This window comes from Mytilus edulis, chromosome 5 (assembly GCF_963676685.1).
Source record: "Mytilus edulis chromosome 5, xbMytEdul2.2, whole genome shotgun sequence".
Classification (NCBI taxonomy): domain Eukaryota; kingdom Metazoa; phylum Mollusca; class Bivalvia; order Mytilida; family Mytilidae; genus Mytilus; species Mytilus edulis.
The window spans coordinates 73835499-73847983 of record NC_092348.1 but is presented as its reverse complement, the minus strand read 5'-3'; the positions used below and the strand labels follow the sequence as shown (position 1 = coordinate 73847983).

The following is a 12485-nucleotide window of genomic DNA, read 5'->3' as shown; positions in this document are numbered from 1 at the left end:
CATTGATCTAAGTATATATTGGATATGCAAGTTTCGAATATGAGCTTGAGCCTCGAAAGCATTTACATTACCACTTAAGCTAAGGAGTTTCAGTTAGACTCATCATTTTGGTTGTGGTTTTGTTCGGTTGACACGAATTTGCTTTAAATTATGACAGGCTATGGTTGAGCTCTTACAAACATATTTAACCCTGCCACATTCTAAATTTAAGTTCGTGTCCCGAGTATGGAGCATGTAGTTCAGTTGGTGTCGTTGTTTCATGTTGTTATTTTATTGTCTTAAAAAGTTGTTTTGTTATAAATTAAGTTGTAAGTTTTTTTATCGTTTTAATTGTTTCATATTGTTCATGTCAGTGTCTTTTATAACCGACACGATATGATATTTTCTTATTACCGAAGGCCGTACGGGATGCATACTAGCTTAAAGACCAGTGGATAGTTGTCTCATTGGCAATCATACCACATCTCATTATTTTCATATTGCGTATTGGCGTTATAAACTAATCAAATAAACACTTCATTGTTGGCGTTAAAAACTAATCAAATACATGTATATAAACACTTCATTTGCATCTAGTATCCATTTTTTAGTACAATTTAAAGAACAATTTTGATTATGAGACTTCTGTCAACAGTTTTCATTATGACATTTATTTTGTCAATTCTTCACTATCCAACACTGCAGAGTCGCACACGAAACAACCAATCCAATACATTCTAAACATAGGAAAGGTGGTATTTAAGTGCAGATCCAAATTGAGAAACAACTACTAATGACGATGTATTTGCACTAAAGTATACAGCTTTTGGAAATTTAAAGCAGTCTTCGAACCCCAGTAGTTTTTTGTAAGCCTTTCCATCAGGAGAGATGGCAATTATGCTGTGTGACTCGACGGTGGCAACGAATATGTTTCCAACAGTATCTGTGCAGATGCTTCTCGGTCCTTTCATGGCTTGGGACGAGTATTTCCATACTGTCTCCCCATCCCTATTTCGACAATAAAGAATGTCCTGTTCATAATCGGAAACAAATGCGTTTTCTCCCATTAAATGCACATATGTTAAATTTTTCGTATCGCATGGGATAGTTTTCAAAATCTTTCCAGAACTACAGCTAATGAAGTAAATACCTACATCTCTAACAGCAGAAACCAAACAATCTGATTCGACCGATAATCCAAAGAAGAAGTGACCTTCTAACAGCACGTGCTTTACATTGAAATTTTCAAAATCGTATAATTTAATGGATCGTTCTTTATAAAACGATACTGCAATATCGGACTTATTTAAAACTGCAAGCCCAAATGGAGAAGAAGAACATACAACCCGGAACTGATACTCTCCATTTTCACTAAAAATATGCAAACCTCCTCTGTCAGCGCTTGCGTTGTTGTTTGCCATGACGACTCGTTCATCTGGCAGTATTGCGCAACAACAAATATTGATATCGACATCAAATGGAAGTTGAAATTTATTTACAAAAGTAAGTTAGATATTTTCTATATCTGTTTGAATATCTAATAGTTTTTTTGCGATTTGAGATTTCGTTCTGGAAAATTGTATGTCTGAATTTTTTATGTTGATTTCTATGTTTCCCATCCGTTTCATACTATTTATAAGTCTCCTTCATAACAGATTCTTCTGTCAGGCTTTCAAAGTTTGCTTCCTTGTTTGCGACATTACTTTCTATCTTTGTTAGTCCCCAGAACACTTGAAGATCAGTGGCATTTTCTTTGATAGTTGAAATTTGGCTTTTATATTCTTTCAGTGCATTTTCTTTTTTTTGAAGACGCGAAATAACTTCATAAATGTGTTCAGATTGTTGAGCTATGGTTGAGTCTATCTGCTGTTTCAGATGTTTTTCTAATCTATCAAAGTGTGTTGTTAGTTCTGTACGTTTTAATTTGACTTTTTCAAACAGTAGGTATTTCTCTTGCTGTAGCCTGGCTAAATTTTCATAACGATTGTTTTGAAGTTTTGTACCAAACTCTGTAATCTCTTCGATATGTTTCACAACGCTATGGTAAAACTCCGATTCCTCCACCCCTTGAACTACTTTAACCAATGATGTGATACCAGGACATTCGGAATGCTCGGTACTTATGCAATCTATACAACAGACCTTCTCATGGACACTGCAATAGAGCTCAAGGACACTACCGTGAATCGTACAAACATGATCTATGTCGCGAACAAATTCTGGAAGAGCCGTAAAATTTTCTATTGTTATAGTTTTATGCAAACGGGATGCTTTTGAAACCTTATGATACTCCATACATTTTGAACATAAGCCTTCATTACAATTAGGACACCAAAGCTCTGCTACGTTTGTTAAATTCTGATATTCACATGGTCCGCAGATAATATCACCTTTTGGAAGCAAGTTGGCCATTTATAAACTGTTCTTTGCTGACTTATAAGTTCATCTGAAAAAAATAATGCATGACTCGAGTATAATATCAGATAAACGATTGATTAATTACTCATTACTACTTAACTCCAATGGCAAATATTTCATACAAAATAATGGAAACAAAAACAAAACAAACAAGAGGCTCTGAAGAGCCTGTGTCGCTCACGTCTATGTGAATATTAAACAAAGGACGCAGATGGATTCATGACAAAATTGTGTTTTGGTGATGGTGATGTGTTTGTACTGAACATTCTTGCTGCTTACAATTATCTTTATCTATAATGAACTTGGAATCATCTGCCACAACAAATAGTCTCATGCAGTACGGTAGAGGGATTCAAGAGTATGATCTCAGAATCTGCTCTAATCCCCATATTCTATCCCTAACTATTCTGTTATCAAATGTATATAGTTTTATCACAACTTATTTTTTCAAATGTACATACGTTATGTTGATTTTTTGATTTTGTTATTTTTGATTTTTTTTGTTGCTAAATTAGTGTAAATTATAAATTTTATAGTCGACGCCCGGCGAATAATCTTCAATAATTGAAGGATCGCTAGAAACCAAAAGAAGAAGAAGAAGAAGAACTTACCCCAGTAGTTTCAGTGGAAGATGTTAGTAAAAATTTACAAATTTTATGAAAATTGTTAAAAATTGACTATAAAGGACGATAACTCCTTAGGGGGTCAATTGACCATTTTGGTCATGTTGACTTATTTTTAGGTCTTACTTTTCTGTACATTATTGCTGTTTACAGTTTATCTCTATCTATAATAATATTCAAGATAAAAACAAAAAAACGGCAAAATTTCCTTAAAATTATCAATTCAGGGGCAGCAACCTAACAACGGGTTGTCCGATTCATCTGAAAATATCAGGGCAGATAGAAATTGACCTGGTAAAAAAATTAGTCTGGTCAGATTTGCTCTAAATGATTTTGTTTTTTGAGTTATAAGCCAAAAACTGCATTTTACCCCTATGTTCTATTTTTAGCCGTGGCGGCCATCTTGGTTGGATGGCCGAGTCAACGGACACATTTTTTAAACTAGATACCCCAAAGATGATTGTGGCCAGGTTTGGATTAATTTGGACCAGTAGTTTCAGAGAAAAAGATTTTTGTAAAAGATTACTAAGATTTACGAAAAATGGTTAAAAATTGACTACAAAGGGCAATAACTCCTAAAGGGGTCAACTGACCATTTTGGTCATGCTGACTTATTTGTAAATCTTAATTTCTTAACATTATTGCTGTTTACAGTTTATCTCTATCTATAATAATATTCAAGATAATAACCCAAAACAGCAAAATTTCCTTAAAATTACCAATTTAGGGGCAGTAACCCAACAACGGGTTGTCCAATTCATCTGAAAATTTCAGGGCAGATAGATCTTGGCCTGATAAAATTTTTTACCCCATATCAGATTTTCTCTAAATGCTTTGGTTTCAGAGATATAAGCCAAAATCTACATTTTACCCCTATGTTCTATTTTTAGCCATGGCGGCCATCTTGGTTGGTTGGTCGGGTCACCGGACTCATTTTTTAAACTAAATACCCCTATGATGATTGTGGCCAAGTTTGGTTAAATTTGACCCAGTAGTTTCAGAGGAGAAGATTTTTGTAAAAGTTAACAGACGACGCGGGACGACGACGACGACGGACGACGGACGCAAAGTGATGAGAAAAGCTCACTTGGCCCTTCGAGCCAGGTGAGCAAAAAATAACTGAAAAGAATTATTTTGCGTAGTGGCATAAAACTAATGTCTGCTTTTGATTGGTCATTTTCAGATATGAAAGGAATGGGCATGACGACCCACAACCCCTTCCACTAACGAAATCAGTAGTGTACTTAAAATGTGTTGAATCTGAATGTTGTTTTCAGATCTAGAATAAATAAAAAAATATCCAAAGAAGTAATGAATAGAGAATAATGACCAAATATTATAAAGAATAGAGAACAAGAGTACACACGCTTAAATGTCGCCTACGTTACGAACCATTTATTCTATGTTGGTAGTCATAAATATAAAGCTTTATTACGAATACCACAATAAACATGATCTGAGAAAATGACGTCAAGGTCACATAAACCTAACGAGAAATACACATACACCTAACAATCATTTAATACACCAACTATAGTTGACCTATATTGAGTACAATTTCTAATAAACAGACTTAACCATTGACCAATGAACCATGAAAGGGAGGTCAAGGTAAGATGAATCATGCCAGACAGACATGACGTACACCTAACAGTCGACTAATGCGTTAAATATAGTTAACCTATCGCTTATAGTATCTTTAAGAATAAGCTCATCATAGATATCAGGACCAAACTTAGTATATACACCAGACGTGCGTTTCGTCTTCAAAAGACTCATTAGTGACGCTCGAATCCAAAAAAGTTAAAAAGGCCAAATAAAGTACGAAGTTGAAGAGCATTGAGAACCAAAATTCCTTAAAGTTTTGCCAAACACAGCTAAGCAACTAACTTAACCTGAAAACTTAACATTATAATATTGACCAATGAATAATAAAAATGAGGTCAAGGTCAATTGATATCTACCAGGCAGACATATGCACCTTACAATCCTTCCATACAAAAACATTGGTTGATATATTGCTTAAAGTTTAAGGAATACAGGCCAAAACACACAAACAATAATAATTAACTCTGAGCAATGGCCTGTGAAAGTGAGATCAATGTCAAATAAAACATGCGAGACTGATATGTACATCATAAAATATTTCCATACACCAAACACAGCTGACCTATTGCATATAGTTTTAGATGAAAAGATCAAAACTCAAAAACTTAACTTTGACCACTGAACCATGAAAATGAGGTCGAGGTCAGATAAATACACCTGGCAGATGGACATGTTCACCTAACAATCATTCCATACACCAAATATAGCAGAGCTATTTCTAATGGACTTGACAACAAAAAATATTATTATAACCTTGTTTACTTATGTCAAGCGGCTCGACAACATTTGGATGCAAACGTATAAAGAATAAGAAAATAATAATGTAATACAATACAGATCACAGAAATGGACGATGTTAAGAGGAAGATACCATCTAGTAACAGAATGATTAATAGTAAAATCATATTCATAAAAACTTACAGAATAAGCGTTCTTTTTAAATGAGATTAAGATCATTTAATTTACTATTTGTTAAAACTACCGAAACTAAGAACTCTAATTCAAAACCTCATAATGCATTCTTTTGGTGAGAACAAATAAAACACTCAATTGACCTTAAAGATCATTTTAAGTTAATGTGTCATCTTCCGTAGTATGCAAGAAATCGTTCTGAGATGCCCAACCCTTGTACTGTAACATAGTTAGAATTAGTCAAAGGATAACGTGTATGTTCCGGACACAAACATCAATGATGTCAAAGGTCAAATTCAGATGAAGGTCATGATATTTTGCGAAACACACTGAAATGTCCCGCTTGCATTGCTGATTATGACTGATTTCATATAGAAAGTTTTCAATACAAATTTTACTACAGCTACAAGTATCACATAAACTTAACGGTATCGATGATCCATCACAATTAGGTCGAGGTCATTTAAACACTAACAGACATAAATGTAAGACATAACAATAATTCAGTGCACCTAATATAGTTGACCTAGTGCATATAGTAACTAAGACAAATAAATAAACAGGAAAACTGTAATGACCAATGAACCATGAAAATGAGGTCAAGGTCATATGATACACGTCAGTAAGACACGTATACATTATACTCATTCCATGCACTAAATAAATTTCACATATTGCTGATAGAATAAAAAAATATAATTTACCATGAAAACTTAACTTCGGTCGATGAACCATTTAAATGATGAATGAATTGATGAATGAATAACTGTTCAATGTCCCGAAGCAAATGCAATGCATATCCAGGCGAGAACTAGCGGCTTTCAAATAGTACAAAACCGACATTCTAACCGGGATTTCTTAAAGTTTTGGTACACAAGGTAGCACTGTGAGTCTGCAGAAAGACACGCCACCATTTCTGGACACATTATTCTGATTCTGAGCCGACCTATCTTCAATTGCTCTTACTCCTTATAGCGCGTGCATATCCAAGGAGCAGCAAGTACCATGGCCTCATTAACTCTCGCATTCAATGCAAACATGCTACCACGAGACTACAAAGGCGGTTCACCATGAAAATTATATCAAAGTCAGATAAACCCTACCATAAAGACACATACATCTGTGATGAGTTTATTTATATACATCATATAAAAACATACAGTTGCCCTATTGCTTATATACATGTACTTTCTTAGAACAGGAACAAAACTAAAGAAATTAAAAATCTACCGATATACTTTTAAATATACAGACATTTACACCATATACATGTAAGCACCAAATATAGTTGACCTGTAATTGCTTAAGATATTTGAAAAAACAAAACACCAAAAACAATATTTACAAACGCACCATGATATTATATACTAGTAAATAAAGTTGGGGTCAATTAAAACCTGTCACACCAGCAAGTACACCTTCCGGTCATTCCATACACAACATACATATAAAAAGAAGATGTGGTATGATTTCAAATGATACAACTGTCCACAAGAGATCAAAATGACACAGACATGAACAACTATAGGTCACCGTACGGCCTTCAACAATGAGCAAAGCCCACACCGCATAGTCCGCTATAAATATATATACAACTTATAAAAATAACATATGTTGTGTATGGAATGACCGGAAGGTGTACTTGCTGGTGTGACAGGTTTTAATTGACCCCAACTTTATTTACTAGTATATAATATCATGGTGCGTTTGTTTTCTGAGGATCCTATTAGCACATATATTCAATTACAATGAACTTATAACAAGGATGTGTCCATAGTACATGCCCCACTCGCGCTGTAATTTTCTATGTTAAGATGACCGTGAAATTTAAGTCGAACTCTAATTTGGCATTTAAATTATAAAGATCATGCCATAGGCAATATTTATAAGTTGATTGTACTTCAAATGCATCAAAAACTACCTTGACCGAAAAATTTAACCTGAATCGGGACAGGCTGACGAAAGAACAGACGAACAAAAAAAAAGGATGCAAAGACTGAAAAACATAATACCCCTAAGAAGGGTATAAATGTAAGAAATGAGAAAAATATATACATTTTTAAGCAGTCGCTGAACTATAAAAAAAAATAGGCCAAGGACAGTGAATATACGACAGACGGAAACTTTGTAATACGATAAGGCATCTTTAAACAAGGCATTTGGCATTCAGGTCATAAATTATCTGAAATATAAAGCTTTCATGGTTCTACAGTATGTTGATTACTTCATGTATTTTTGGCATTGCACGATGTCATTTTTTTCAAACTGGTTATGTGGTCTTTTCACTAAATCCATTGAATGGTGGAAGTGTACTAATTGATATTTTAGTCTTAAAAACATGATTTGTTTTATAAGTTGTTAATGGATTTTAAATACCTGTCTTGAGTTGCAGTACTTTCAGATCTGTAATAAGTGCATGTCTTTTTTGTTTGTTTGTTGTGGGGATGTACTTTAAATACCCAGCCAAGTTAGATCTGTGTTTTTGTTACTTGGTTTTCTTCTTTGTATCGATCCGATATTTTTCAAATGATTTTTTTTTTATAGTTTGTTCATATGTTATGCTGTTACACCGCTGTCCAAATTTAGTGGTGCATTGGGCGAAAGCATTTGGTCTTTGGTGGAAAGTTGTTTCATTGGCAATCATACTACTTAATCCTTATCCTATTACCGCTGCCACCAGTTTGTTATCCCAATTACTTGCACTCTGGTTTATTACGCGAGCGAGACAAAAATAAAAGAACGATAGAAGATTAAGGAGAAACTCTACATAAACATGATGTTTTCTTCGTTTAAAGGGAGTCATAATGAATTTCATAATTAGGATCTGCAAATGAATGGACTAGCATTAAGGTGGAAATTTGGAAATTATGACTGACACAGGCAACTGTCATCTTTCTGAAACACAAAATGCATTTAAGCTATATACACATATATCTAGTGGATGTTCAAAACGTTTTCAAATTGCAAGTGAGTCTGTATACTCCGAGTAGTTTAAGGTGTAAATACAGCCATTTGAGTTCATTTATCATGGTGAACCTTAATGGTTTGTAAAAGGTTTGGCTGTATGGGATATATATACGCAGCTACATGTGGTAAGAATTAAGACGTTAAATCCAACGCCCGGAACGCTCCGTACACGCTAAATAACACTTGCAACTATGTGGCCCGTCTTTTCTGTGTCCCCCATGCTACAATCCATATAAATGCAGTCACACTAAATACATTCATTTTACCTTGGTGATAGGCCTTAAAACATCTTTTATTCAAAGGTTGCCTGTTATCCGAGTAATTTTTGCGTTGTGAGCACAGCCATTTTCTCTTATTGGTTATGTCGAACCTAAACCTGACTTTGGCGTAATTTTCCTAGACTTTTAAATGGGACTTAAAAAGGAAGATAAAATATATCAATATGCATATGCATATATAGGTTGTGAATAATTTGCCTAGTTTCAGAACAAAAAACAACATGATAATATACTCATTCCTAACTTACATTTACTCAGATGGCCATCCAAATCCACAATTAATTCTGTGTTTGTGTTAATTATTGTCACGTGATAGTTGTGTTAACAAAGTCTTTACATTGTATAATGGATTAACACTATTATGCTGTTTTTAATATAGACGAAATGCATCAGTGATTCCCTATATTATATTTCAATGTTCAATCTCGTATATTTAATTTAGCCCTCTCGCCTTAGATAGATAGAAAATGAACTGGATATTTATTTTAAGATATTTGTCTTATTGTATGCTGACGACTCGATTTTACTAGCTGAGACAAGCACAGATTTGCAATTACTTTTAAATAGTTTTTCTCAATATTGTGAAAACTGGAAACTTAAAATTAATGTTAACAAGACAAAGGTAATGATAATTATTTTCAAAAGGTAGACCTCAGAATAATTTGAAATTTTATATTAATAACGAAGAGATAGAAATTGTCAAGAACTATAAATACATTGGTGTTATATTCTCTAGAAATGCATCTTTTTTTGCAACTAGAATATATATTAGAGATCAAGCTACTAGAGCTATGTATTGTGTTATAAAGAAATGTATATCAAACCATCTATCTATAAAATGCCAGCTTGATATGTTTGACAAAGCTGTTTTACCTATACTCTTATATGAGGCCGAAATCGGGGGATACGAAAATCTTGACATTTTGGAAAGAGTACATTTGAGTTTTTGTAAGCATGTTTTACGGTTACGACTCCAAATTTTATGGTTTACGGGGAATTGGGAAGATATCCGATTTCTTTACACGTTAAATTACGGATGATAAAATTTTGGTGCAACCTTGATAACAAGATTTCGTAAATGTTATATAAGTTGATATATTTTAATTATAATAAGTATGGACTTGAAAACAAATGGTTGTTATTTATCCAAAGTATTTTTGATAATTGTGGTATGTCAATCATTTGACAAAATCAAGATTGTATCTCAAAAAATGGATTGTATTAAGTACTGAACAAAAGTTATAAGATCAGTTTAGACAAGAATGGTTTTCAAATGTAAATCAATCATCAAAAGGTCTATGTTATAAATTATTCAAAACAGAACTTAAATTTGAAAATTATATTTCAGTTTTATAGTTAAAAAATGCACTGAAACTATGTAAATTTAGATGTGGCAATCACCGTTTGCCAGTGGAGACAGGGAGGTGGCAAAATGTTCAAAGACCCGAGAGGCTATGTCACCTTTGTGAATATGCTGACATCGACGATGAATTCCATTATGTAATGTCTTGTCCTATTTTCAAAAAAGAACGATATAAATATTTACCACACTATTGTTGTTCAAATGTTAATATTCTTAAATTTAAAAATGTATTCACCACAGTCAATATTGTCTTACTAGAAAAATTGTGTAGATTGATAAACTATATATCAGTGAAAGTCTATCCTCCTGGTTAAACTACATTTATTTATGTATACTTCACACATGCAAAATATGTTGTATTGTATATATTATCATCTCTGTAACTATGTTATTTAGTTAATGAGAATAAAGATCTATCTACTTCTACCTATCTATCCTTTGTATCACTGAGGAGTCTTATTTGTATAAAACTATTGTTGTTTCCTTTTGTTATTCTGCCTCTTTTCCTCGGACAGACACAATATCTGAGGAGTAAAAAAAACTTTAAATTCTGTAATTTACATCCCAGCTCCTTTGTTCTAACAGGGGTTATCTGAGCCGGATCAACCCTACCAGATCACCCCAGTTTGAGTTTCTTTGTTATGCATGCTTTCCTTTGTTCTGTAACATTTTGGCGGGAATGTCAAATCCACTATAAAACTTATAATTAATTAAACGGAAAATACTATCTACCAAAATTTACGTAGAAAAAATCCAGTGTATATGCTGGTATTCGAACTCAAGACCTTTAGCGTGTCAAGCCACGACACATGCCACTACACCAGGACGACTTGATACGAACTAACAGTTATTTAACATGCTTAAAGGAAGTAAGATCTTTTTATAAGTGGGACGAGTTGGCAGACCTTTATTCAGTGTGGTTTAAACCTTCTTCGGTAATAAGTGAGTTGTCAGACTGATTGTTCAATTTGATTTTACACTTTTTCAAAAGGGTAGCGAGTCGGTAAACAAGAGTGGGGCGATTCTTTTATAAAGTGGCGATATAGTATGGGCCGATTGGCAAGTAGGCGAGTTGAAAATGTTTGATATCTACTCATAGTGTTCAGCTTACATTATATAGTAATATATAAAGAATATTATAATGGTTGTGTGGCGTTCTAAACTAAGTTTTATGAATTGTAAATGGTTTTTCGTCTAATCTTAAACAGCTGGAATGTAAAATAGTTATCCCATTCGGACTTGGTGTGTCAGTGTTTGCTATCCTCTGGCATCCGATAGACCTTTCTTCAACACCAGTGATGATATTATGACTATAATGCGTGTTCAATTGCATTTTTAAGCGGGAGGTTTCACTAGCCACAAAACCAGGTTCAACTCATCATTTTTTATTCAAATTTCCTGTTCCAAGTCAGGATCAAAATACTGATGTACTGAACATCGGATGACCGCAAGTTCTTGTGGATGGTCCGACAAGCACCTGCCTCAGAAAAAATTACATCTATATACCTGAAAGTGAGGTTAATGTACAGATATATTTTCAAAATTATATTAAAAAATGTTTAATCATCCATGCAGAGTTATCCTTTCTTTAGATTGTAGCGTTCTTGAGATATTCTTCCGCATGCGTTTGCATAGATATTAATGATTTTTCACGTATACGTATATACATATATATGTTTATAGATCGGTTAAAAACCCAAAACACATATTGCGTACTGGAAATTTTGGCCATAGCAATACACCGGAATTTCCCCACGGTCATCCGCTGTAAAAATGGCAGTTGTTAATTTATAGTTCGTTTCTTTTTGTGTTGCACTGTCGTTTTGGTTTATTGTTGCACTTCAGTGTTTCTGTTGTTTCGTTGTTTTCGTCTTATCGTTGGTGTGTTTTCCTCAGTTTTAGTTGTAACCCGGCTTTGTTTCCTCTCAATCGATTTATGACTTTCGAACAGCGGTATACTACTATTGCCTTTATCTATATGTTAGTGTCGTGAAATAAAATAACGTGTGGAAAGGGAGTATGAAATTGTGAATGAACATGGCAATGGTTTTTGTCATGCTCAAAAGGGCCATGTGATTAGGAAATAAAGAATTTTTGAAGTCGAATTTAATCGTCACGGGTATTACAAAGTGAAAGAAAAATCCAAAAACATCTATGAAACACAATGTCTGAAATGACAGAAATATAAAAACTGAATTATTTAACAAACACACAGAAGACAAAAGAGAAAAAAACACACAAAACACAAAAGCAGAGAATAATAGATGGGGAAAATATAAAATACTCTTACGCGGGGCAAGTTTCTCTTGCTAAATGTAAACAGCACCGAAAAAAAGA

General features: G+C 33.7%; 1 long non-coding RNA gene across 1 annotated transcript; it reads right to left on the bottom strand.

Annotated features, from left to right (window-relative positions):
- Positions 1-544: 544 nt before the first annotated feature.
- LOC139524445 (uncharacterized) lies at positions 545-9121 on the bottom strand. The gene is made up of 2 exons (XR_011664797.1): positions 9034-9121; positions 545-2425 (listed from the first exon to the last, which is right to left on the bottom strand). It is a non-coding gene; the product is annotated as an uncharacterized lncRNA (long non-coding RNA).
- Positions 9122-12485: the final 3364 nt, after the last annotated feature.